The sequence below is a fragment of the Arvicola amphibius genome, chromosome 17 (assembly GCF_903992535.2).
Source record: "Arvicola amphibius chromosome 17, mArvAmp1.2, whole genome shotgun sequence".
Lineage (NCBI taxonomy): Eukaryota > Metazoa > Chordata > Mammalia > Rodentia > Cricetidae > Arvicola > Arvicola amphibius.
The window spans coordinates 11,353,882-11,379,158 of record NC_052063.2 but is presented as its reverse complement, the minus strand read 5'-3'; the positions used below and the strand labels follow the sequence as shown (position 1 = coordinate 11,379,158).

General features: G+C 46.4%; 1 long non-coding RNA gene across 3 annotated transcripts; it reads right to left on the bottom strand.

Moving 5' to 3' along the window:
* Positions 1-246: 246 nt before the first annotated feature.
* Positions 247-13,163, bottom strand: LOC119803550. Of its 3 annotated transcripts, XR_005283669.1 has the most exons (5): positions 12,778-13,163; positions 4,169-4,345; positions 3,862-3,977; positions 2,460-3,105; positions 247-985 (listed from the first exon to the last, which is right to left on the bottom strand). It is a non-coding gene; the product is annotated as an uncharacterized LOC119803550 (long non-coding RNA). The 3 variants fall into 3 exon arrangements; XR_005283667.1 differs by having other exon boundaries at positions 3,862-4,345; XR_005283668.1 differs by lacking the exon at positions 4,169-4,345.
* Between the last annotated feature and the right edge of the window lie 12,114 nt (positions 13,164-25,277).

The window sequence follows — 25,277 nt, the reverse complement described above, 5'->3', positions numbered from 1 at the left end:
TCTTTAAGACAGGCTCTCACTCTGAAATGCAGACTGGGCTCAGACTCACAGCAATTATCCTGCCTCAGCTTCCTGGTTGCTGGGGTTATCACAATATTAATATAGTAAATATAATAAATCACCTTATCCAGACACTTGTTGCAAACTATTTCTTCCAAACTTGGTCGGTGCATATGGCTCTATAAGCACATATGTATACACAGACACACAAATATGTACACAAAATATTCAGGAAGAAGTAATTTTAATACATTTATTTTTTTATGTGGGTGGGGTGCTATCCCTCAAGGGTGGAGGTCAGAGTACAGCTTTCGGGAGCTGGTTCTCTCCTTCCAATATTTGGGTTCGGGGACCCAACTCAGGTCTCATGAGGTTTGGTGGCAAGTTCCTTTACCCACTAAACCATCTCTCCGGTCTACCGTGTTACTCCCCATGATTTTGTTTCATTGCGCCACCCTATTGGTAAGCCAAGCAGTTTATCATAGGCTTGTTGTGTCCATTACTGGGGGGAAAAATGTGGAAACTGACTCCGAGATAGAGGAATGCTTATATGTACCCAATTTTTTTACCCATCTACGTGCTGATGGGTATCTAGCCCTTCCTTGTTTCGGCAACTGTGGATAATGAAGCATAACCAAGCACCTGGTGTGTAACTCGAGACTAGCCCCAGCTTTCCTGTCCCAAATTAAAAGCAAAGCTAGCAAGAAACCTTGGGCTGCTTCGTGCTCACTCCTCTCACATCCCAGTAGTGACAATATCGTCCTAAATGCCATTGACGACCAAGACAGTCTGCTGGGCTTACTCCACACGATCCTTGCCTGTTATTTTTGTTGTTGTTTTGTTTTTATGAATGTCAACACATAGACTGGGCAGGGAAAGCCAAGTGGAACAGAAACGTGATGTACCATTGGTTACATCCTTTCGGCAGAGCCCAGAGGTCTGGTCATGCAATCTCCATGATCCTACACAGCACAGAAAGGCATCCCTACAGGAGAAAACAGTCGTTAGGGTGTTGAAAGAATGTCGCCTGCACACTGAATATTAAAAATCAAGTATCCTCCCATTCACATAGAGAAATCCATCCTTCTGCTGTAGGTACGAGTAGTCAGCAAAATGGGGTTTGGGGATGTTTTGTTGAGATCAGAGATCTGATCTCACAAGCCCAGACTTAACATAACCTTTTAAAGAAATTAATTAGCTGGGCATAGTGGCGCACACCTGTAATCCCAGCCACTGGGGAGACTAAGACAGGAGGATTGCCGTGAGTTGCAATCTAGCCTAGCCTACATAGGAAAATAAATAAATAATAAATAAAAATAAAGAGGATATTTACTGTCTAAACTATGGAGGAGGGAACAAAGATAAAAACAATTAAGACGTATTTTCCCTGTTTGACAGAAGTTGGACAGGTAAGATAAAACACAATTTTTTTTTTTTGTTTGGTTAGGGCTTTTTGTTTTGGGGTTTTTTCGAGACAGGGTTTCTCTGTAGCTTTGGAGCCTGTGCTGGAACTAGCTCTTGTAGACCAGGCTGGACTCGAACTCACAGAGATCCGCCTGCCTCTGCCTCCCGAGTGCTGGGATTAAAGTTGTGCACCACCACCACCTGGCTTTGTTGTTTGTTTTGTTTTTGATTTTTGACCCCACAACCAGAGTCTCAAAGCTGCCCTCAACCCCGACGCTGACAGCAGTTTTGATCACCTGATCTTTCTGTCCCTATCTCCCAAGTGCTGCCATTAAATTACAAGCATGCACCACCTCTCCTGGATCATAAATATATCGAAAAATAAAAAAAAAACCTACAGGCCAGGCCTGGTGGTTCAGGCCTGTGAGCCCAATAAACCAGGAACCTGAAGCAAGGAACCGAAAGTTCAAAGCCTGATCTGACTGTGTAATGTGAGGTCAAGGCCAGCCAGGGTGACTTAGTAGTTCTCTCGAAATGAAACGGAAGCAGAGGGCTGGGCCTGTAGCTGAGTCGTGGAGCGCTTGTCCAGAACGTGCTAGGAGGAGGCCCTAGAAGGATGGAAGAAAAGAAGGAAGCATAGAAGAAAGGGAAGGAGGAAAGTAGGGAGGCTAGCCGTGGCCCTGAATTTCTGGTTCTCTGAGATATGAGTGCAGGTCTAGTTGGCAGGTTACGGGCTCTTTAGATCCCGCCAGTCTAAGCCTTCCACACAACCATGGAACCCTTTGCAGAGGACCCTGGGTATCTATCTTCCTGAGGTGAACACATTCCTAAAAGGTTAAGTGTGAACACAATGTTTATAAAAATGACTCTTTCCCACTGAGTGTTGATTTCAGAAGGAGTTTATCATCCTCATCCCCCTCCTGGCAACAAGGGAGTCACACACAAAGCGAAGAATTCTTTTGGAAGCGAGGAGCCATGCCATCTTCTGTCTTTACCTAGAGAGGCAGCTAGCAATGGCGTCTTCCTAAACCCTAAACCCTCCCGCCAGCGCTTACCTCTCCTCACCACCTCCTCACCGGCCAGCAGCCTAGTGTCTAAGCGTGTCATTCTCTGGCCTGCTTCTTGTTCTCTCACCCTCAGCTGGAGTGAGACACCATAGACCGGATGTAACACAACAGCAGCTTGCTTCTCCACAGTTCTGGATGTCCAGGCCCAAGATGGCAGCAGGAGGAGCTGGAGATGTGGCCTGGTGGTTACGAGCACTGGCTGCTTCATCTAGAAGGCTCAGTTCCCGGCACCCGCGTGGTAGCTAACAATCACCTGTAACTCCAGTTCCATGGGATCCAAAACTTCCGGCCTCCACAGGTACCAGGAACATGCATGGTGCTTAGACATATAGGCAGACAAAACACCCACACACGCAAAATAAAAAATGAATAAATCGTTACAAAATGCAAGGTGGTAGCCTGGGTCCTGTCTTCTGAGATGTCTCCAGCTGTCTTCTCTACATGTCTCTCCATGGTCTTCCCTCTGGATCTGTCTGTATCCAAATTCCTCCTCCCAAGGACGTGTTAGATGAAAAAACATCCATGGTGTTCCCTTAGTCAACTCCTTTAAGGCCTCTTTAGTCTCACTCTGAGGGACTGGAGGTTGGAGCTTCCACATAGGAGTTTAGAGAAGGGCACTGCTCAGTCCATAATTCTGGCAAAAAAAAAATATATATATTTGTCAGGACATTGTGGAACACACCCTCAAAGCTAGCACTCGGGAGACAGAGGCAGTCTTATCCTTGTGAGTTCTAGACCAGCCAGAACTACAGAGTAAGACCCTGGATAGATAGATAGATAGATAGATAGATAGATAGATAGATAGATAGATAGATAGATAGATAGATGATGGATGGATGGATAGACAGATAGGTAAACTGAATATCTTTCTGCCTAAGTAGAAAGAGGAGGGTAAAGGCCATTTTATTGTTCCTAAGCCAAAAGCAAAAATTTACTCAACACAAAGTTAGTTTCTTGGGGTAACTCATCTCTCTTCTCCACTGGAAACTATAAGACAGTTGAGTCTCAGGCTTGAGGCTCACCCAGAACTCTGAATAAAGGCCAGCCTCACCCTCAGAGTTGCTGATCCACTGGGCACTGGGCATGGGATGGGACCCAAGAAGTTGCATTTCTAGCGGGTCCCAGCTGGGGCCGCAGTAAAAATACGGATGATGTAATGTTCTGGTTTGCTTCGCTCACCGTACACCCAGAGTCCAGCAGTACAGTCATTGTCCTTAGGGAGCTGAGTCTGCCTCAGAATAGCCAAGGGCTGGTTTGAGGTTGCATAGCTGACTCATTAGCGGAAGAGCAGAGACAGAAAGCCTAATCTGATGGTGGTCTGGTCCCTCAGCATCAGAGAGGAATCTAGCCAAGATGACCTGTGTGAGCGGTCACTCATTTTCATTGTTACCTTAACACAATCCAAAATCACTCAGCAGAGAGTCCCAGTAAGAGATCGTTGCCCTCTGTGGCCAACACCGGTCCCAGGGTTTGGGTCCTGGACTGCATGAGAGTAGACAGAGCGAGCTGGGCAGTAAACACACATGCATTAGTGGCTCTCTGTGGGTGTCATGTGACCAGCTGTTTTAAGTTCCCACTTCCCTATCATGAGGGACTGTAGCCGGGAACTCTGAGCTAAACTAGACTTTGTCCAACAAGCTGCTTTTTATTAAGCCTTTTGTGAAAGCAACAGAAACGGGACCAGAGCAGATACTCACACTAGCAACCAAGGTCGCCGCTCTTCCCAGCTAGGTGTCCAGTGTTTCCCAGGCAAAGTTACTTCTTCTCTTGTATAATGCAAGGCACTCTACGGTATGATGTGTGTTTTACAGGTGAAAACCCTCAGGTTCAGGTAGGCTAAGAAATGTCTCCACCGTGACGCAACCAAACACACCCTGGAGGCCAAACAGGATAAGCCTGGTTGCAGAGCCGTGTGCTCAGCCACCACTGCCCTTGGATAAAGCTCTCTTCAACCCCCTTTATCCAGTAGATTGTGTCCCTGGGTCTAGGGCTTGAGCCGTGACCTACTCACAGTGGTGGCACAAACCTATAAATCCAGCTACTCCAGAGTAGAAGAAACTGCACCGCAATTTCTAAGCCGACCTAGGCTACAGAACCCACTCAAGACGAGCACGTGAAACCATGAGACAAAAATAGCTGGACGCAAGAATGCGTTTAATCCCAGCACTCGGGAGGCAGAGACAGGCGGATCTCTGTGAGTTCGAGGCCAGCCTGGTCTACAAGAGCTAGTTCCAGGACAGGCTCTAAAAAAGCTGCAGAGAAACCGTGTCTCGAAAAACCAAAAAAATAGCTGAACCACCGGTGTGGCGGTGGTGATAACGCAGGTACGGGAGGCCAGTGGACAGCTGCTCTGTTTTCAGAGCCACAGGCAGCTGACCTTGCCAGATAAGTGGAGCATCTGAGTCAGGGAGGCACCCACAGCCAGGAAACTTCCTGGCCTCACCAAACCAGCCAGGTAGGTAGGTTCCACTCCAATTTCTGTGAGCCAAATTTCCTTTGCCATACGCCCCCTCTTGCCTAGCCATCTTTTTCTTTTTTCTTTGGTTTTTCATTTAGGAGAAGGATGCAAAACAGAAAGAATTTCTTTTCTATTATTATTTATTATTATTTCTTTTAGCATACACAGAAACGGGTCTCACTGTGACATTTTCATACATATACATCATTATGTTTCGCTATTATACCCCACCCTGGTCCTCTCCCATTCTTCTCTTGGTTGCCTTTTTCTTTCTCCTCTTTTTTTTTTTTTTACCTTTTCCCTTATTTTTATGTATGTGGATGTTTTGCCTATACGTATGTCTGAATACAATGTGTGTGCCTCTTACCTACAGAGGCCAGAAGAGTACACTGGAACCCTAGGACTGGGGTTACAGATGGTTGTGAGCTATCTTGTTGATGCTGGGAATCGAACCCGTGTCCTCAGGAAGAGCGACCAGCCGTCTCTCCAGCTCAGACTGCCTATTTCTATCAGCCATTTTCCTTTACCAATATCCCCTGCCCCTTCAAAGCTCCTGAGAAGGTTGGGTTTTGAGGTCCACCAGTAAACTTCACCCATACCCTTTCCTTCTGTCTTCCTTCCAACCCCCCAGCACATCCTCGAGACCTCACAGGACGCTGGCAATAACCTCAGGCATTGCAGATGGCCTTCCAGGTAAACACTAATTTGGTTCCCATGATCTCGTCCCTTTCGGTCACCGACCCACCCTGGATTCTCAGAGCCCGGCTGACTCATGTCCATACAGCAGTCCCACCTCTCCCTCCCGATGACTGGTTTTACAGGACACAGGTAAGGTGCTGAGAAGGAGAACATTAGCCAAGACTCTGCTAAGCCTGTGGATGTGCTGGTGACACATAGCCACTGGGCCACCACTTCCTCCAAGCAACTCCATGACATTAACAAAGAGGGGTTAGCCAGCCCACCCAGTCACACCACTTTCCCAGAACACCAAGAGGGAACTCAGGGCCCCCAGTCACTGTGACAGTCATTGTCTCTATTCCGCTATAAGCTCTTCCATCCTTCTCTTGGGCACTGTAGTAGTATCAATATGTCCTGCACATCCTCTTCTGGACAGAAAAGCAAAGTCAGCTCCCTGCAGACTGCCCAGGGCCAGGGAATCAATCATTCAATGACCTCTAGTCTAGAAAGTGCTGGATGTCTGCTCAGGGCTTTACCTTGCTCTGCAATCAGCAGCCCTGGGCCATGACTGCAGGGAGGAAGAAAGAAGAAGAGTCAAGCATTCAGGGGGTCATTGCCCTGCTGGTCCCTGTATAGCAGACACAGGAGCAGAGGATGTGGGGAGATCTCAGAGGGACCACTTGAGGGATGGGCCTCCTCTGTGCAGAGAATGGCCATAAACTAAAGCCGTGGCAATTGTCTCTCTACTTCTTAGGAAATCCACCTCCTCCGAGTCCTTTGTTCCTAGGAAGAAATGCTATGGGTTAAGCATTTTGTGCACTGTGGACATGTATAGCTGTCACTGGTTTAATGAAGAGTCTACTGGCCAATAGCTAGGCGGGAAGAGGTTAGGCAGGAGAGCCAGACTGAGAGAAAGCTGGAAAGAAGGAGGGTTTGTTAGGGACTATGGACCCTCAGACCCTGAATTTTCTGTGATCCCCTTGCCTGCAGGAGTAAACCACTTGTTTTCCTGTGCTTGCAGCTGCTGTGGGCTCAAGACCCTCATGAGTTCCTGATGGCAGGCGAGTGGTTTCTGGTGGGCTTGCAGCTGAAAAGTCCCGAGAGCTAGGGCATGGCCATTAGTCAAGGAAGAACTCTATATAAGCTGCCCTGGAACACAATAAAGGGGACATTCTTGTTTCATGGATGACTGGTTCTCTCCTCTCTCTCTCTCTTTCTCTCTCTCTCTCTCTCTTTCTCTCTCTCTCTCTCTCTCTCTCTCTCTCTCTCTCTCTGTCTCTGTGTGTGTGTGTGTTCCAATTTCCAGGCCCTTGCCTGACTCACAAATCGTCACGTGGTAGACAGGCAGGCCGGTACAAGGGTTGAGTCATGAGGAAACTTGGAGAGAGGCAAAATGAACATGCCATAATGAGAAAAGGTACTGAGACACAAGGTAGAACATAGAAAAGAAATATGGGTGACTTAAATTATAGAGCCAGTTAGAAACAAGCCTAGGCTATTGGCCGAGCAATTATAATTAATAACAAGTCTCTGTACGGTTATTTGAGAGTGGGATAACGGGACAGAAAACTCTACCTACAAAGAACAGTCAGAGGAGAGCACACCAGGCGCTGGCTACCCAGGAGAGAGCAAGATGGGGGCTTGCAACACCTTCTAAAATCTCTGCAGTGTGTTCATTCAGACTGATCAAAAACACAGTTCATCATATATTAGAAACTGAAATGACTTGAATAAAATAAGGAATCAACTGTTAATTGTGACACCAAAATAAGGCTGCTGGGTTCAAATCCAGCAGAAGGGGCCTGCCCTCCCTGGGTGGACACTAGAGCCATGTGACCTTAGGCAGCCCCTCAGAACTCCACACCACAGTGTCCCTATCCATATGACGGGATCATAGATGTTCCTTATGGAGCTGTCATGAGAAGTAAATGTTAATACACTTGATGCTCTTAGAACAGTGGCCATAGCATTATTGGAGCGCAATAAACTATATAAATATAGAGGTGGTCCAAACATCAGGGTTGCCTCCTGATAAATCGATCAGAAACTGATGGTATTGTAAGGAAGAACTACGCTTGAGCTTATCAACACAGGGAGGGTAGAGGCAAGAGGATCAGGAGTTTGAGGTCCTCCTCAAAGGCAGAGCTAGTTGAAGGCCAGCCTGTGCAACGTGAGTCTGTCTCAAAACAAAAGGCAAAACCCTTCACCTTACTGCCCCACAGCCCTTAGCCCTGCTTTCCATCCAAAGACACATGTTCTATGTCTAACAACTTGTGTAACATTATACGAGCTCAATGCTGAGTCACCCTGGCTATCTGCCATCATGGACGTGAACTATGTGCCGATCATTAAACTGTTCAGGGTCAGCAGAGTTCTGGGCATGGCCAGCCTGCAGGAACCATGGTCACAGGTCCAAGTGGACCTCATGGGCAGCATGAGCTGCTCCATAATCCTCCATGTGAAAGACTTGTATAGTGTCTGGTTGCTCGCCCGGCAGTGGTAGCACACGCCTTTAATCCCAGCACTCGGGAGACAGAGGAAGGCAGATCTCTGTGAGTTCAAGGCCAGCCTGGTCTACTAGAGCTAGTTCCAGGACAGGCTCCAAAGCTCCAGAGAAACCTTGTTTCTAAAAACTTTAAAAAAAAAAAAAAAAAAAGAAGTCCAGTTGCTCAGTTTATTGGAGTTATAGCAAGAGGGTCCCAAGACAGAGATGACCCTGCCACTGGGTCCTGGATCTGCCTCATTTGACCCACAAGATTACCTGCCACTGTTAAATAAAGTGTTGGTTTTGCATATTAAGATTTAAAAAAAAAGCAAAAAAAGTAGAGCCACAGAATGGAGGTGATTTCTCCTATGTCATGAATGATAATTTAAATAAAAGATCTAATGTTCTCAACCTCTGGGTCATGACCCCTTTGGGGGTCGAATAACCATTCACAAGGGTCACACATCTGATATCCTGCACATCAGAAATTTAAGATTCATGACAGTAGCAAAATTACAGTTAGGAAGTAGCAATGAATAATTTTATGGTGGGGGGGGTCACCACAACATGAGAGATTGTATTAAAAAGGCAGCAGCATTAGGAAGGTTTGAGAACCATCGACCTACACACATATACATGTAACATGTCATAAACACATGCACGCACAAGAAATTGAGGCGATGAGGCTAGTGTCCATGACCAAGTACAAAATAAAATATAAACCACAAAATGTGGTAAAAGCACTAGGGCACAATAAACTGAAAAGTGTAAGAGACAAACTCAAGATTGGGGATATAGCTCAACTGCTCAAATGCATGCCTAGTGTGGCAAAGCCATGGGTTCCATCTCCAGCAGCAAGAAACTTGGTATAGGGACATTTGTCTGTGGTCCAGGAGGACCTCTAAGAATTTGGGGTAAGCCTAAAAGACACTATAAAACTGTCTCAAACACCAAAAGGCCAGTGGGGGTGGCACATGTCTTTAATGCCAGCACGCAGAAGGCAAAGGCAGGTGACTATGAGTTCAAAGCTGGCCTGGGATACATAGGAAAAGCCAGGATAGCCAGCGCTACATGGTAAAATCTTGTCTCAAAAACAAAAAGAAAAAAAACATCAAAAAAGGAGATGTGGAAGGGGTGTCATTCTCTCAAAGGAAAAAAAATATCCTACTCCTTTGGTTGTGGTTAACTTTGTTTTTTGTGTTTTTGTTTTTGTTTTCCTAGACAGGGTTTCTCTTTGTAGCCTCAGCTGTCCTGGTACTCACTCTGTAGACCAGGCTGGCCTCGAATTCACAGAGATTTACCTGCCTCTGCTTCCTAAGTGTTGGGATTAAAGGTGTGCATTACCACTGCCCAGCAGTTGTGATTAACTTTTAAACATTAGATACTACTACGTAGACAATAATTGTGTGTGGTTATGAAGGATGGTGTAATATTTAATACAGGAGCAGTGTATAAATATCATAGAGCCTTCCCCTTTAACAGCTGCTTTCTCATTTCTTTGGCGAACATTTAATTCTCTTTATATTTTTCTTTGAGTTTTCTTCAATTGTCGAGATGGAGTCTTGTTGTGGAATATTATTTCAAGGTGTGTTACATTTGTTTGTGCTCTAGAACATTTGTTTAATGATGTAAAGGTGTGTTGCTTTTGTTTATGCTGCATTTGTTTAACTCTGTGAAGCTGTGATTCTTTGCCTGTCTAAAACACCTGACGGACTAATAAACAGCTGAATGCCCAGCAGGAGCAAGGATAGGCGGGGCTGGCAGGCAGAGAGAATAAACAGAGGGCGAACTCTGGCTGCGTGGAGAGGAGCAAGAGAACAAGAGAAGGATGTTAGGGCCCAGCCACAGAGTAAGCGTGAAAGTAATGGGTACAGAAGTAAGGAAAGAAAAAAGCCCAGAGGCAAAAGGTTGATGGGATAATTTAAATTAAGGAAAGCTAGGTAGAAACAAGCCAAGCTAAGGCGAGACATTCATAAGAAAGAATGAGACTCTGTGTGTATTTGGGAGCTGAGTGGCAGGACCCCAAAGAGCAAAACAACAACTACAGAGTCTTGCTGTGTAGCTCAGACAGGTCCTGAGAACATTCTCTCCCGGCTTCAGCCTTCCAAGGTCTGAGATTGTCGGTGTACGCCACTGTGGCCCTCTCTGCTACCTGCTTTGAAATAAACAGTTTTTATTAAGTTTTTATTAAACCACAGTCGCTCTAGTTCATTGCTCTTCCTCTTGTCCATTAGTTAAAAGACAAGGTCTCCTCCCCAAGGTGCCCAGGTTGGCCTTGAATGCTAGCCACCTCTTGAGCCCTGGAGTGGCAGCTGTGCCCCACAGTGCCCAGCTCTCTGCTATGGGATGCCCCAAGCAGGCTGGAGAGGAGGTGGCTTAGCAGTCAAGCACATTGGCTGCTCTTCCAGAGGGCCCAGGCTTAATTCTCAGTTACCCACATGGTGTCTCACAAGCATCTGTAACTCCAGCCCCAGGGGTTCCAAGGCCCTCTTCTAGCCTCCCTGGGCGCACCAGACACAGACATGGTTAAAAGATTGTTAAATAGATCCCTCCAATTCAGATTCCACCTCAACCAGTAAACCATTCTGTCCATCTTCCTCACCATATCTCTCTTCTTCTAAAAGTAGTTCATGGAAGCCATGAGAACCGGGACTACTAAAAAAAAAAAAAAAATTTGACTTATAGAAATTCCACGGTCTCAATTGTCTATAATGTGTGTTTAATAGTATTTGTGCATCGTTTAAAACTTAGGAACAGACTCCAGACTCACACTGTTTTATTATCTTGGGTCTGCCTTTGCTATGGAACCTCCCCCCCCATGCCTCAGTTTCCTCATCTGTGAAGTGGGGATGGCTAAGACACTTATTTTATAGGGTGGTTCTAAAGATTGAGTAGTGCTTGTGTGTACTGTCATCCCCAGAGGGCTTTGCTGTAATGAAACTTTGGCTTTGCCCTCAGCACACATTTTCATATACAAGAAATAGAGGTTTAGCCGGGCGGTGGTGGCGCACGCCTTTAATCCCAGCACTCGGGAGGCAGAGGCAGGCGGATCTCTGTGAGTTCGAGGCCAGCCTGGTCTACAAGAGCTAGTTCCAGGACAGGCTCTAAAAAAGCTGCAGAGAAACCCTGTCTCGAAAAAACCAAAAAAAAAAAAAAAAAAAAAAGAAATAGAGCTTTAGCCCTAAGCCTATCTCAAGTGACCACCCTGAGCCTGGCAGTGGGAACGCTCTAATTCAAGCGCGGTTGGTTCCCCAGGCTGCGCGAGGAACAACGAATGAGCCCACAATGACCTTGTGGCCCAAGAAGTAAACACAGGCCGAAGCACAATGCCAAGTCCTGTGCCCACACCTCCTTCCCTCAGCTTTGTCCTTTCAGATAGCCAATCCAAAGGCAGCCTGGGGTGAAAGGTGATGCCTTTCGGTTGGGATAGCAACCAAAATGGGCCAAACAAACTCACCTGGGGTTATTGTTTATCACTAAGGGAGAACCCACGCTAATGGCAACTGCCTTCACCAACTGGACTCTCGGCTTCCTAGGCAAACAGTCCCCGGTTATCCTGGATTCAAAGGGCATTGCAGGGCTGGCCTGCATGCCTGGCTGAACTTAAGGCAGAGTCTCGGGTAGCAGAGACTGGCCTTGAGTTTGTTATGTAGCCAAGAGCAACCTTGAACTTCTGATCCTCCCAAGTGCTGAGATCGCAGACTTGTGCTATATTGCCCCGTTCATATAGTCCATATTATGCCATCTATTCAATAAGATGACTTTTAAACCCAAGTCAGGCATGGTGATGTTCACCTACTAGCCTAGCACTCTGGTGGTAGAAACAGGAGGATCAGGAATTCAAGGCCAGTCTGGGCTACGTGATACCCTGTCTTTAAAACAAGCAACACCACACATATACAGAGACAGAGACCTACTTAAAACCCAAGAAAAGTCATTGGGCATATTTCTGTTTTATCTTGCCATTAAATATTTTATCTGTCATCTTTCTTGGAAAAGTATGCTATTTTTGCATTTTTATATAAATTGATAAATACTTTATTACACCTTGAATAATAAATGAACCTTGGTTAAAAAGAAAAAGATTCTCTTACAAATTTACTTCAAGTCAGCACTTGTTCAGGAGGCTAAGGAGGAGATTCCAGAGAATTCCAGACCAACCTGGGGTACACAGTGAGTTCTAGGCCAGCTTGGTACAGAGGGTGAGGGCCCTTGCCTCAAAAAGGCCAAAATGACTCGAGCAATCAATCAAAAACCAAGCTCACTTAAGCAGATAGAGATGAGGAAAGGCCCCACAAAGAGAAACGGACGCTCTACGTCAGCCTTTCATTTTCTTTGGATTCTTCCAACTGTTTGGAGAGATGGCCGCAGCCTAGAACAAGAAGCTGATCTTAGATACGGCCCAACATAGACTCAAAAGTAGTTCTACAGCACTTGGGAGGCAGAGGCAGGCGGATCTCTGTGAGTTCGAGGCCAGCCTGGTCTACAAGAGCTAGTTCCAGGACAGGCTCTAAAAAAAGCTGCAGAGAAACCCTGTCTCGAAAAACTAGAAAAAGAAAAAAAAAAAAAAAAGTAGTTCTACTCTTAAACAAATCTTCCCCTGAGGCAGATAGTGGCTTTTGTTCCTCAAAACCTGATGGTCAATCCTCACGGAGCTAAGAGCAGCTTGGCCTGTGTCTGTTCACCTGGATTTGGTTGTTCCATTGTGTTCTCGTCAGGGAGCCGAGCCGCGCTGTCCATACGGCGTCCGGTTCACAGGCTGCCCTCAGTCGCGTGGCTCGGCCACCGAGTGTTACCCAGCACAACCGTTTTACAAGGTACAGGACACGTTTGTCTTCGGGAGTCAAGCAGGTGACACAGACACAAGCACATAGCACAACCCGACACGGTGGAGTGTGCCCACCAACAGGACGCTTCCATTCATTCATTTAAACACTTCTCTAGCCAAATGAAACGGCCTCTTCACAGGATCCGGCCATCAGGGGCCACCAGAACCCTCAACGCTGAGATTGTGCTCTCAGCGGACTCCCCAGCAGTTCTCAGAAGAAAGCGTGGTGCAGTTCATGTTACAGGCGCCTGACGGGGGAAAAACTGAAGCTCAGATATAGTGACATGTCCAAAGGCCTCCCAGTGCCCTTGACGTCACAAACTGAGTACTGTGCTGCATTTTTTTTTTGCCTTTTATTTTGATTTGTTTTTCCTACCCCTTCCTCCTTTGGGTTTTGGGGGGTTTTTTTGTTGTTGTTTTGTTTTGTGGGGGCAGAGAGTTAAACCTGATCCTGATCTATTGTTCCAGTTACACAGGAGACTAAGGCAAGAAGTTTGAAGCCCTAGAATGTGGAATCTGGATGGTAGGATGTTGGAGGGGAAGGGGTTAAATCAAAGTAGGCTCACATTCCAGTGAAAGTGGGGGTGAGGGTGTCAAAGTCCTCTCCAAATAGTCCCAGCCAGTGTCCTTGGCAGCGAAGCCTTCTTTGCCAACACAGGCACACGTTTTTCACTGAGCCTCTGGCATGGCAGAGAAGGTACAGGGCAGTGTGCCAAGGAAGAACTCTAAGCCTCAACAGCAACGAGGAAGCCGGCTCCCAAATCAACGTGAAGTATCTCCAAAGGAACCTGATTTTATTGAGAGGAAAACGTATGTGCACGTGTGCGCGTGTGCACACACACACACTACACACACACGCAGAGAGAGAGGAGAGAGAGAGAGAGAGAGAGAGAGAGAGAGAGAGAGAATCTCTAACTTGGGTAGACTGTGTTACCCAATTGAAATAAAATTGGAGCTACCTGCGTAACTAGAGATTTTCTAAATAGTCATATTAGAAAAGAAAAGGAAAACAGAAGAAATTAATCATTTGATACATTTTATTTAAGTGAATAAATTCAGTCTTTTTCCCCCCAATATGTAATTGTTACCAAAAAAGTAGAGGTTCACTCTTTTGAGTTCTTGGTCCCAATAATAAAATAAGTCAAAAATGGACTCAGAAGGAAGTCTGTGAAATAATTGACTAACACATGAGAATAAAACAATAGAACAGGCAAGCTAAACATCCCAGCAATTCCCAGGAGACAGAGGTCAAACAGCAAGAAAGCCTGGAGAGTTGAGGAAAGTGTGCCTAGGCGTGTTGAGCTGTGGGTCTCACTTTTAGAGAAGGCTCAATTCCAGGTTCTTATATCCCAGGGCAAAGGACCACAGCAAGACTCATGATCAAAGAAAGGAAATAGTCAGGCAGTGGTGGCGCACGCCTGTAATGCCAACAATCGGGAGACAGAGGGAGACAAGTAGATCTCTGTGAGTTCGAGGCCAGCCAAGACAGCCAGAGAAATTCTATCTTGGGGTGCAGGGTAGGGGCATTCCTAAGAATCAGAATGGGCTAATGAGCTGAGGAAAGGGCCCGAAAAGTTCTGAGCAATGGGCAACATGGTCCATGACCCTTTAGAGGGCATTTCCATAATACCAACCTCTCCCAAGTTTGTATATTGAAGGATTTTCTCACTCGGGCTTTATTTAGAAGGAGCCCATGAGAGAATTCCAGTCTTCCTATGCCAACTGACACCCTCTGTTGAGAGCATTTGGAATCCTGGCCTCCAGCTGCTCTTCCCTGGTAGAGATCTTTCCTTCTGATTTGAGTTACTAAAGGCTGTGTCAAAGTTGTTTACCAGCTCTGCTTCACCAGCACGTGTTGCCTTAGCCTTGAGGATCAGAGGATAAGGGTTTCACCTGTTGGCCCACCTCACTGTTGGGTATATAAGCCTCTGTGGGGGGGGGGGGGGGGAACTATTCAATAGAGGCTTCTTACCAGTGACTAGAGATCCGTGTCTCTGTCTGTGTGTCTTTGTCTGTATTTCAATCTCCAGCCCCTTGCCCGAGCTTGCGAACTGTATGGTAGCATATAGAGCGCAGACAGGCATTGTGTGTTGCAAACCCTCCATATATTAATCTTGATGTTTCCATCTCAGCTGGTATCATCTGCCTAGCATGTAGGAAGCCGTGGGCATGCATAAACTGGGTATGATAACACACATAATCCCAGCACTTGGGAGGTGGTAGCAGGAGGATCAGAAGTTCAAGATCATCCTCAGCTATGTGTCAGATTTGGGCTAGCCTGATCTCGTGAGACTCTTTCAAATAAATAAATATGATCAACCTTACTTTATTCCCCCCCTCACAGTCTCTGACTTCAGTGTTCGTCCTACGAGTCCAGCTCCTCTCTGTTGCACCAGCCACATTTCAAGCGCTCAAGACCCGCATGCGGCTAGTAGTGTCTAGCTTTGAACCACACAGACCTAAGCCAAAGAATCTCCCAAAAGCCTCTGTTTCTTGGGTAGTAGAAGTGAGCAACTTGGAACTCCTTAAGGTCACGGGGAACCCTCATTTCCAATTCTGCCCATCCTGTGTCAAGACTTTGGTGTTAGCTTCAAACTTTGCACCATTTGAGGACCCCCTGTGTTCCTTTATAGCCAGTGGCTCTGGAAATCCAATCAGAAGCCGTTGTATTTGGCTCCGTGTTTTGCCTTTTAAGACTATGGTCCTCAGCATGTCCCCTTTCAAACGTGCACTATTTTGGTGCTGTCTTCACAGCAGCCATGACTGGCAAGTGATTAGGGTGATATTTTTTATGTGCCTGAGTTCACAGAGTAAATCACACAGCCTGAGCAGCACAGTGATTAGTGGCTGTGTGTGAAGACTAGAATCGCTGTATTTGCATGTTTCTGAATAATGAGATTCTTATCTCCATTATATGGCAACGTCGTTATTAGCTGGTTCACAGGGAACACAATTATCTATTTTGTCTTTTCTTTCTGTCTCTGGGGGTCTGTTTTGCTCTCTCCCTTCCTCCCACTCCCTCCCTTCATTTCTCTCTTCAACTAAAAGCCACTTCATTTAGCAGCCCCCAATATCCCTTTCAGATAGTTTTCCATAGGAAGGTATTTCTACAACCTTATCAATTACCCACATGTATTCTAGATTAACTTGTTTTGTAGAAGAAGCTGCAGTTGTGAACAGAAGAAATTGAAGCAAGGTTGCAGATAAAGAAGGCGACAGGGGCTGAGGTCCAATAGGGCTTCCTTAACATTCTTAAGTCCCTAAACTGATCCTCTGGCCTAGAAAAAAAAAAAAAAAAAGAAAATAACATGATGAGGGCAGGTAGGGAATACACAAGATGGGAGTCTGATAAAAACCTGTTCTTTCTCCTGTTCTCAGCCTCTGGTGCCGCTGAATCTTCAGAACAATGGAATCCCGTCTTCTACTTTAATTACATGTTATGCAGTTTGGTCATGCGTCCTTTTTTTCTGCTGAAAACATGAAGAAATTGGGTAAAATTATAATCTGATTCCCCCAACACAAAGGCCTTTTCAACTGACTAAAGAAATGAGTCCTAACTAGACACCGACCGGACAAACATCAATTTTGGCAGTCGTGACGTGAGCGTACGGAGCACTAGTTAGTGTGATGGAGGGTTATACAGCAGACCCAGGAAAGCTGTGATTAAATCACTCATGCGGCTGATCCCTCAGCAACGAGACTCTTACCCGCCAGCCGCGTGGTGGTGACCGTTCTGATATCAAGGCCAAGAGTCAACAAATGTTTACAGAGACGCTTTTTCAAAAAGGACATCCAAAAATCAATCTCAGCAAATACGTCTCCAGGAATATTGCTGGGTTGTGGAGGGGAGAGGGAAGGGAACGGCTTCGATTAAATTCTAACACAGGGCGCTATATAGTGACAGGAGCAACGGCCACAGCAGGGCACAGGTACCTGCCTCTGCACAAAACAAAGAGGAAACCTAGAGTTTGTCACGAGGAAGATGACTGGCATCACTTACCATACGTGGGAGTTAACCACAGGCATAAACAGCTGTAAAGGTGACGACAACTAGTACATATGTTGGTGAAATATATATATGCGTATGTACACTGAAGCGAACTGCTTACGATACATCTTACCAAGTGCCTCAAGATGGCTAGGATGGTCTATTGTGTCTTCATCAGTCATCAAAGATCTTGTTCTAGGACTAGAAGCCGTAAGAGTTTCTAGGAAGCGTAAAGCAGAAGTTGGGCCATTATACTCAGAAGTGGATAAAAGGTGATGGAATACTCCAGGCCTACACACCAACTCTCTAGCCTTCCCCTGAGTCCACGGCCCTCATTAACTCCCCTCCGGTAGAGTTACCACATGCTGACACGCACCGTCTTCCTTCGGTATGTTCCTTGCCTCTATAAGCATGCAGTACCTGGATTTGGGAGGAAGTGGAGGCTCCCACAGGGCAGAAACCTGGTTGCAGCTGACATCACCCATTTATTGGTTCAAACGAACGGTCAGAGCTCTTGCAAGGAGGGAAGCACCATGCTTGTTGCATGAGTTCCTGCAGAGAAGAGGACGTCGTCGCCATCCCATAGTTTACCTGCCAACCACACAGGATTATGCTTTACCTAGTGCCGTTGAGAAAAATGAAAGATGCTGAGATATCGAGGCAACTGCAGGAGACTAGACTGAGTTTTCTCCAAGGAAATGAGGTCAAAGAAACCTTGCTATCAAGAGTTCAAGGTGGAGGCTGGAGAGACGGCTCAATGGTTAAGAGCTCTGGCTGCTCTTCCAGAGGACCCAGGTTTGATTCCCAGCACCCACATGCAGCTCACATGTCTATACTTCCAGTCCCAGGGCATCTGATGCCCAACATACATGCAGGCAAAACACCAGTGCACAGGAAATAAAAATAAAAGAGAGAGCGAGTTCAAGCGAAATATGGTGGTTTTGATCTCAGCACTCAGGAGGCAGAGGCAGGTAGATCTCTGAGTTGGAGGCCAGTCTGATCTACATAGTAAATTCTAGGTCAGACCAAGGATACACAGAGAGAGACCCTGTGTTAAAAAATAAATAAATAAAATAAGAAAGTTCACAGAGAAGGGACAGTCCGTCCAGGCAGCTGGAAGGACAAGAGGAAAGGCCTTGGGGTAGGAACAAGTGACTGTGGCTGGAACCCAGTGAGCCAGAGGAGAGGGAGCCAAGTGGCCTGGGGCTCAATCATGTGCTTGGCACATGGCCAATACTCAGTAAACCTTTGCTGAATGAAACAGCCAGCAGGCCCATGTCAGCTATACAGGCAGTCATTTCGCCTGCTTTTCTGCAAGAGTGCAGGTGACCAGAGTACATAGATAGAGAAGCGTATCAGGTGAGTAAGATTGGGTATCCTCTGGGGACAGGTGACAACGAAGAGTGAACCAGGCCAGCCTGTGAAGATTATAATTCTGGCTCCTCAGGAGGCCAAAGCAGGGAAATAGCAAACCTCAGGCCAGTCTGTGCTACCCAGCAAGGCTCACATGGCAATCGAAAGCCCAGAAAGGTCTAGACACACAGCTCAGTGGCAAGGTATTATCGAGCATGCACAGGACCCTGGGTTCAGCCCCCATTTCCCACTTTCTGAAAACTGAAACCTTCAAGGAAGTCTGCAATGAACCCCAAATTACTGCAGAGGAACATGGGAGCAAGAGAACTAAATGCAGGCTGATGTCATGGGGGGCAGGTTCCAGAAGGCAGGATGTGAACCAGGCTTGGAATCACACACAGGAATGTGGTGGGCGGACCAGACAGAAGAGTGGGCTCTCCAAAAAAACAAAAAAAACAAAAAAAAAACCCCAGTCTGCAAGGTAGCAATCAGACAGAGCTGCATCGATTTCTAGGGCATCATGTAAACTCAGCCTATGCTCGCTTGCCCAGTCGAGGTGGAGAATCCATTCCATACACAAAACATAGCAACCGGGTTCCCACGTGTTTATTTGAGGTTGCCCCTTGGAAATCCACAAGCCTCACCTTGAGTGGAGAATTACCCACCTGGGCTTATCTTACAGTGACATTGGTGAGAGCCCAGCAGCTGGAAGGGGTGTTCTAACCCTTTGGCATATTCCAGAATCGCACCCAGCCTGCTCTTCTCAGTGCAGCGGTTCCGTTCCTTCTCGGCACCACATTTGTTAAACCCTTCCAGACACTCTCCGGAAGCCTCCAACCACCTATTACAAGGTCTGGAAGACCTGAGTCACGGTTCCACCACCCACCCAGAAGGCCCAGGCGGAGGCTAGGTGTCTTCTGCAACCCACTGTTCCTCCTTTGTGCCACCCAGGGTCTAACCAACGAAGCCCAGTCAACTCTAACTCTCAAATGATTCTCCCCTTCTTCTCCATCGCTGCCTATTTCACCCCTGTGCCTTTTCTTCCCTGAACTTACTAAGTTATAACATGGTTCATTTCTTTTCTTTCCTGTGTTTTTCCTCCCCAAATGGTGCTGTGAGCTGAACACGGAGTCCGCCATATTCTAAGCCCATGCTTTACTACACGGCTTTCATCACAGACTCCACTCGGTTTTTTTTATTTGATTTAAAAAAAAATCTTTCTGGGAATCTTTCTGGTCTGTTGGTCTACTTTTCCACAGCTTCTAAACACCCTAATTTTTTTAAAAAGGGTTATAAACAGATACCCCAACTCAAACATGTCAGAAGTCTCCATTGCTTTTTTGACAGTTCTGTTATCCAGAATGCTCTCACCCAACCCTGCATGTACATGTACTCTTTTTCCCCCTTTAGATAGTATACCTCTTAGGATTTTTGTTCTTGTTTGTTATTAATATTATCATTCATGTGTGTGTGTGTGTGTGTGTGTTGTGTAGGTGTGCAGCCAGGCACAAACATGTCATCCACATGTTGATATCAGAGGACTTTTTTACTTTTTTGGGGGGGGGTTCGAGACAGGGTTTCTCTGTAGCTTTGGAGCCTGTCCTGGAACTAGCTCTTGTAGACCAGGTTGGCCTCAAACTCAGGGAGATCCACCTGCCTCTGCCTCCCGCGTGCTGGGATTTAAGGTGTGCGCCACCACCACCTGGCTGGAAGTGGGACTCTCTTAATACGGCTCCATGGTCCACTTAACCAGATGCAGGCTGAAACAATGGCTGAATATGGTATAACTTAGGGCTTGAAACCACGCCATTTTCATCTTTAGTAAGCCCTGCCCCCGAGCACTGCTAAACTCTGTAAGCCTGTTTCCCATGATGCTTGGTGGGCTCTGCCAATCTAGCCCAAAATAGCCTTATAAGGCTAAAGATGGAAGGAGCCTTCCACAGAAAGGCGAAAGTTGGGGAAACACAGCTTTGTAGAATGTTCCATTCATTCCTCTCCCTTAAAGAGAGAGGGCAGGGAAGCGCGCTAGGCAACACCAAAGGTTTGTAATTCTTTATTCCAAACTTTAAGTCATTGGACAAATAAAACCTCCTTTTCCGTGCTTGAGGATTGAGTATGGGGACTTAAGATACTACCCAAGTGTACTCCTACCACTGAGCTATGTTCCCAGCATAAGAGAAAACAGAATTCTTTTATCTTTTCCTCCCAATTGAATGGCACATCCTGAAGACAGGCCCAGAAAACTAATATAAGAAATGAGGCATAAATGTTAGAGCAATATCTCAGTGCAAGACACAAACAACCAGGAATACATAATGAGATAGATATATGGGTAGATAGATGGATAGATGGATGGATAGATGGATGGATAGATGGATGGATGGATGGATAGACGGATGGATAGACGGATGGATAGACGGATGGATAGACGGATGGATAGACGGATGGATAGACGGATGGATAGACGGATGATAGATAGACGGATGATAGATAGACGGATGATAGATAGACGGATGATAGATAGACGGATGATAGATAGATGATGATAGATAGATGATGATAGATAGATGATGATAGATAGATGATGATAGATAGATGATGATAGATGATGATAGATAGATGATGATAGATAGATGATGATAGATGATGATAGATAGATGATGATAGATAGATGATGATAGATAGATGATGATAGATAGATGATGATAGATGATAGATGATAGATAGATAGATAGAATGTGTACAGTTAGCAGCTGAAAAAAAATTGGCTTTATTTTGTAAGTTCTACGCCTGTAGTGCGGCCCCTGTACTACAGGAGGTTAACTCTGTTACAGCTCGCAAGTCTCAGGGCAAGGGGCTGGAGATTGAAACATGCAGAGAGAGAGACAGAGACAGAGACAGACAAAGAGACAAGGACACGGGTCATCCTTGATACAAGAATGCCAACTTTACTGAGCTCAGGGGAAGCTTTACATAGGGATCCTTAACTGATAGCCATGCCCCAGCTCTCGGGATCTTTCAGCTACAGACCCATCAGAACCCTCCTACTCTCCCACCTCCCCCAACCTCCCCACCCCCACCATCAGGGTCTCACACTCAGAGCAGCTGCAGCCTGCTCAGAGCAGAGGAAAACAAGTCATTTTGCTCAGAGCAGCTGCAAACACAGGAAAAACACAGGGAATTCAGGGTCCGGGGCGGCGGGGGGGGGGGGGGGGGGAGACAGCCCCCAATAGCTCCCAAGTGCAGCCCAAGTTTAACCCAAGATCCTCCTGTCTCTGTGTCCTGAGTGCTGGAGGGATAACCATGAACCCAAATCTCTAGCTTGTCACTTCCACTTGAATAGATGATCTACCCCAGCACTGGAAAAGCAAAGACAGGAAGATGAGAATTTAAGTTATCCTTGGCTACATGATGGATTTGGGGCTAGCCTGGCCTCATGAGACCCCGTCTCAAAAATGAACAAACAAAATAATGAGCATAATTGACTCGAATTTTATAAAACACATGCTTTCTCAAACACACTAAATACGTGCCGTCAAGGAACATAGAGCCCAGAGACCTCCATTCAGGGATTTCATCAGAGTTGAACACACTCCCTTGTCAGGCAAAGTGTGCAGAGCCTCGATCCTACGTCACACATCACAGGGGCTCATGGCTATCTGAGGTCTAAGGCAGAACTTGACCTGAGGATCCTCTAACTCATAAGCCATTGGAACATCTCTTCAGATGCTCAGCACACCAACACCTCAGACGGGAAAAAGGTTCCAACTTGCCAGGCCATTCCTGACGAGGCTTGGTGACTTGTGGGGGGAAGTACAGGAGGCCCATGACAGTCCAGAACTTTCTCTGCCCCTTCCTCCTTCTCTGTCTAGCAAAGAAATGGGAGACTGGAGGGCTATTTATTCCCTGTTAACAAGGGACAAAGAGAGCCCTAACTGCCCCCATTAGTCATTGCTTCAGAGGTCCCTGCCTTCTACTTCCAAGACTGCCTTACCCCCAAGTGACTTCTCTTTGATGCTATTTATAAGCTGGACTGGACCCTCCAGGGAGGCAGGCCAAGGGCATGTGGGGGACATGAATGGGCTATGAAAGCCATGTTTCTGCTTGGGGGCTGGCATTCGGGTTCTCAAGAGTATATATGGCAGAGAAAACATAGCATTGGTTGTTATTTAGGGCACAGCTCTCCAGAGAGGAAAATTCTTGAGATAAAGTAACAACATGCCAAAGCTATCCAGTTAGAAAAGCACTGGGCTTCTCTCCTGGGGAAGATCCACAACCAGACTTGCTAATGACTCCGAAAATGGAAGGTCTCTGCTCCTGCTGAATCCTATGCATTTTTTCTACCTAATTTTGTCTCTTTTTAATGTTATGTGAAATTTACACAGATGCAAAGTTCCCCCTCCCCAACTTTTTTTAAAAACATGTGTGTTCATGTGTGTGGCGGTCAGGAGACCAACATTCCTTTGGCCTACTCTGTCCTTCCTCAGGAGCCACCCACCTTGCTTTTTGAGACAGGGCATCTTAATTAGGGTTTCTATTGCTGTGAAGAGACACCAGGACCATGGCAACTCTCATAAAGAAAAACATTTAATTGAGGGTGAGCTCGCTTACAGTTTCAGACGTTCAGTCATTTATACCATCACGGCGGGGAGCATTGGTTAACGTGCAGGCAGCATGGTGCTGGAGCTGAGAGTAGTACATCTTTTAGGCAACAGGAAGTCGACTCACTGTCCTGCTGATTGAAGCTTGGGAAAAAAGAGACCTCAAGGCCCACCCCCAGGGATGACACACTTCCTCCAGCAAGGCCACGCCTCTAATAGTGCACTCCCCTTGAGGGCCGCTTTCTTTCAATCACCACACAGGGTTTCCCACGTGTCCCGGGATTCTGGCTGGCCAATGAATCCCCAGGGATCCATATGGCTCAACTTCACCCAGTGCTGGGATTACCATGCTAGTACCTGGTTCCATTTATGTTGTCAATCTGAGAATTAGATTCAGACTCTCATGCTTATGTGGCAAGAATTTTCCTGGTTGAGCTATTTCTCCCCATCCCCTTTCCATTCTTTCGAGACAAAGGTATCAAGTAGCACAGGCTGGCTTGAACTTTCTCCACAACCAGAGAGGGCTGCAAAGGCCTGATCCTTCCACCCTATCATCTCCAGCTTGAAACCATGAGGAATTGAGTCTGAATCCCAGCAAGCATATAAAAAGTAAGGTGTGGTCATTGTGCTTTTAATTCCATTCCTATAGCTGGAGTGGAGACAGGAGGATTGCTGGGCTTGCTAGCAGCAAAACCGAGTTTCCTGATCAGTGAGAGACACTGTCTCAAGGGATAAGGCAAGGCAGCGTATAAAACAAGACCACTAAGTGGTATGTATTGGGTTGACTCAAAACCTCCATCCAACAAACAGTACTTACCTAGGAAGCACCCCTCAGTCACACCCTTCCAGCCTCTTCTCCAACGCTACAGTCACTGCGTGGTTCTGGCCACACTTCATCCTGCCAAAGAGGAGTCTAACGACCACAGGGCATGTAGATGTCTGTCAGCAATGCCTCATAAACAGAATGTTGACTCTAAAGTTGAAATGAAAACAAGTTAACTGTTTCCTTGGGCAGAGACCTCTTTGGAGGACTCAACCTGGGAGGGAGACTGTCCTGGGTGGAAGGGTCATCTTGGGGGGGGAGGGGAGCAGAGCAGAGGGGAGGAAATGACTGACTTGTTTAGGTCCCTTCTGAGGGCAAGATTCTTTTCATGCCTCATCTCACATAATTTACACAAATACTTTTGACTTCTTCCTTACTCGCCCCATTTTACAGATGATATAGATGAGGACACTGAGCCCAAAGAGGCTAGACAAGCCAGCACTAGAGACAGGACTTGTGGCCCAGTAAGAACCAGCTTCTTCCCATGTCAAAGTCACCTCTGTTGAACTGCCCCAGCTCTGACATCCCTTCTCTTCTCCTGCACCAGAAATAAACCTACTTCCCAAGATGGTTCAGTTGCTTCATGAGGATTTGCGGACTTATTATTGGCATCTGGTCCAGCAGAGCCTTGCTAAAGTTGGAGAGACCCTATAAAAGCCCTTGTGCTATACCATGGTCCAGCTGTCCTAGAAAGCCTCAAGTTCTGCCCACCCCTCAACACCACACACACACACACACACACACACACACACACACACACACTACTGTACTTTCTTCCCTGTCTCCCTCCTAGGAGTTGAAGCATGACTCCCTCAAAGATGCTGAAATCCCAGAACTGTGGGGCCTTATTCAGGAACGGAGTCCTTGCTGGGAGGTGGTGGCGCACACACCTTTAATCTTGGCACTCGGGAGGCAGAAGCAGACAGATCTCTGAGTTCAAGGCCAGCCTGGTCAACAGAGTGAGTTCCAGGATGGCCAGGAATACACAGAGACAGGCTGTCTCGAAGATGATAGATAGATAGATAGATAGATAGATAGATAGATAGATAGATAGATAGACAAATAATAAAAGAAGTAAGGTTCTTAAACTGACTATAGTGTTACACACAGAGAGAAAGCCTGTTCTCAAAATTAAATAAATGATAGATAAATGATAAAAAAAATAGTATGGTCCTTAACTGAGCATGGTGTCACACATCTGTATCTCTAGCACTCCAGAAGCTGAGGCAGGAGGAATGCTGTAAGTTAGAGGCCAGCCTTGGTCTAAGCAGGGAGATCCTGTCTATAAATAAATAGATTAAAAAGAGGAAAGGAACGGCCTCTTGCAAATCATCAGGTTAAAACGCAATGGTTATGGTCGGCCCTAATCCCAGGAAGGGGGACACTTTACCATAAAGGGAAATCTGGACACAGAGCCACGAGAAGACACGGAGGCAAAGCCATCTGCAAGTCAAGGATTCCAGTGACTAATGAATCTCCCTCCCCCATCCTTAAAAGAAATGACCCGCTGAGGTGCCGATATCCCACTTCAGGTGACAGAACAGAGAGACGTACTATTCTGCTGAAGACAGTCATTCCCCCACACCTTGTTC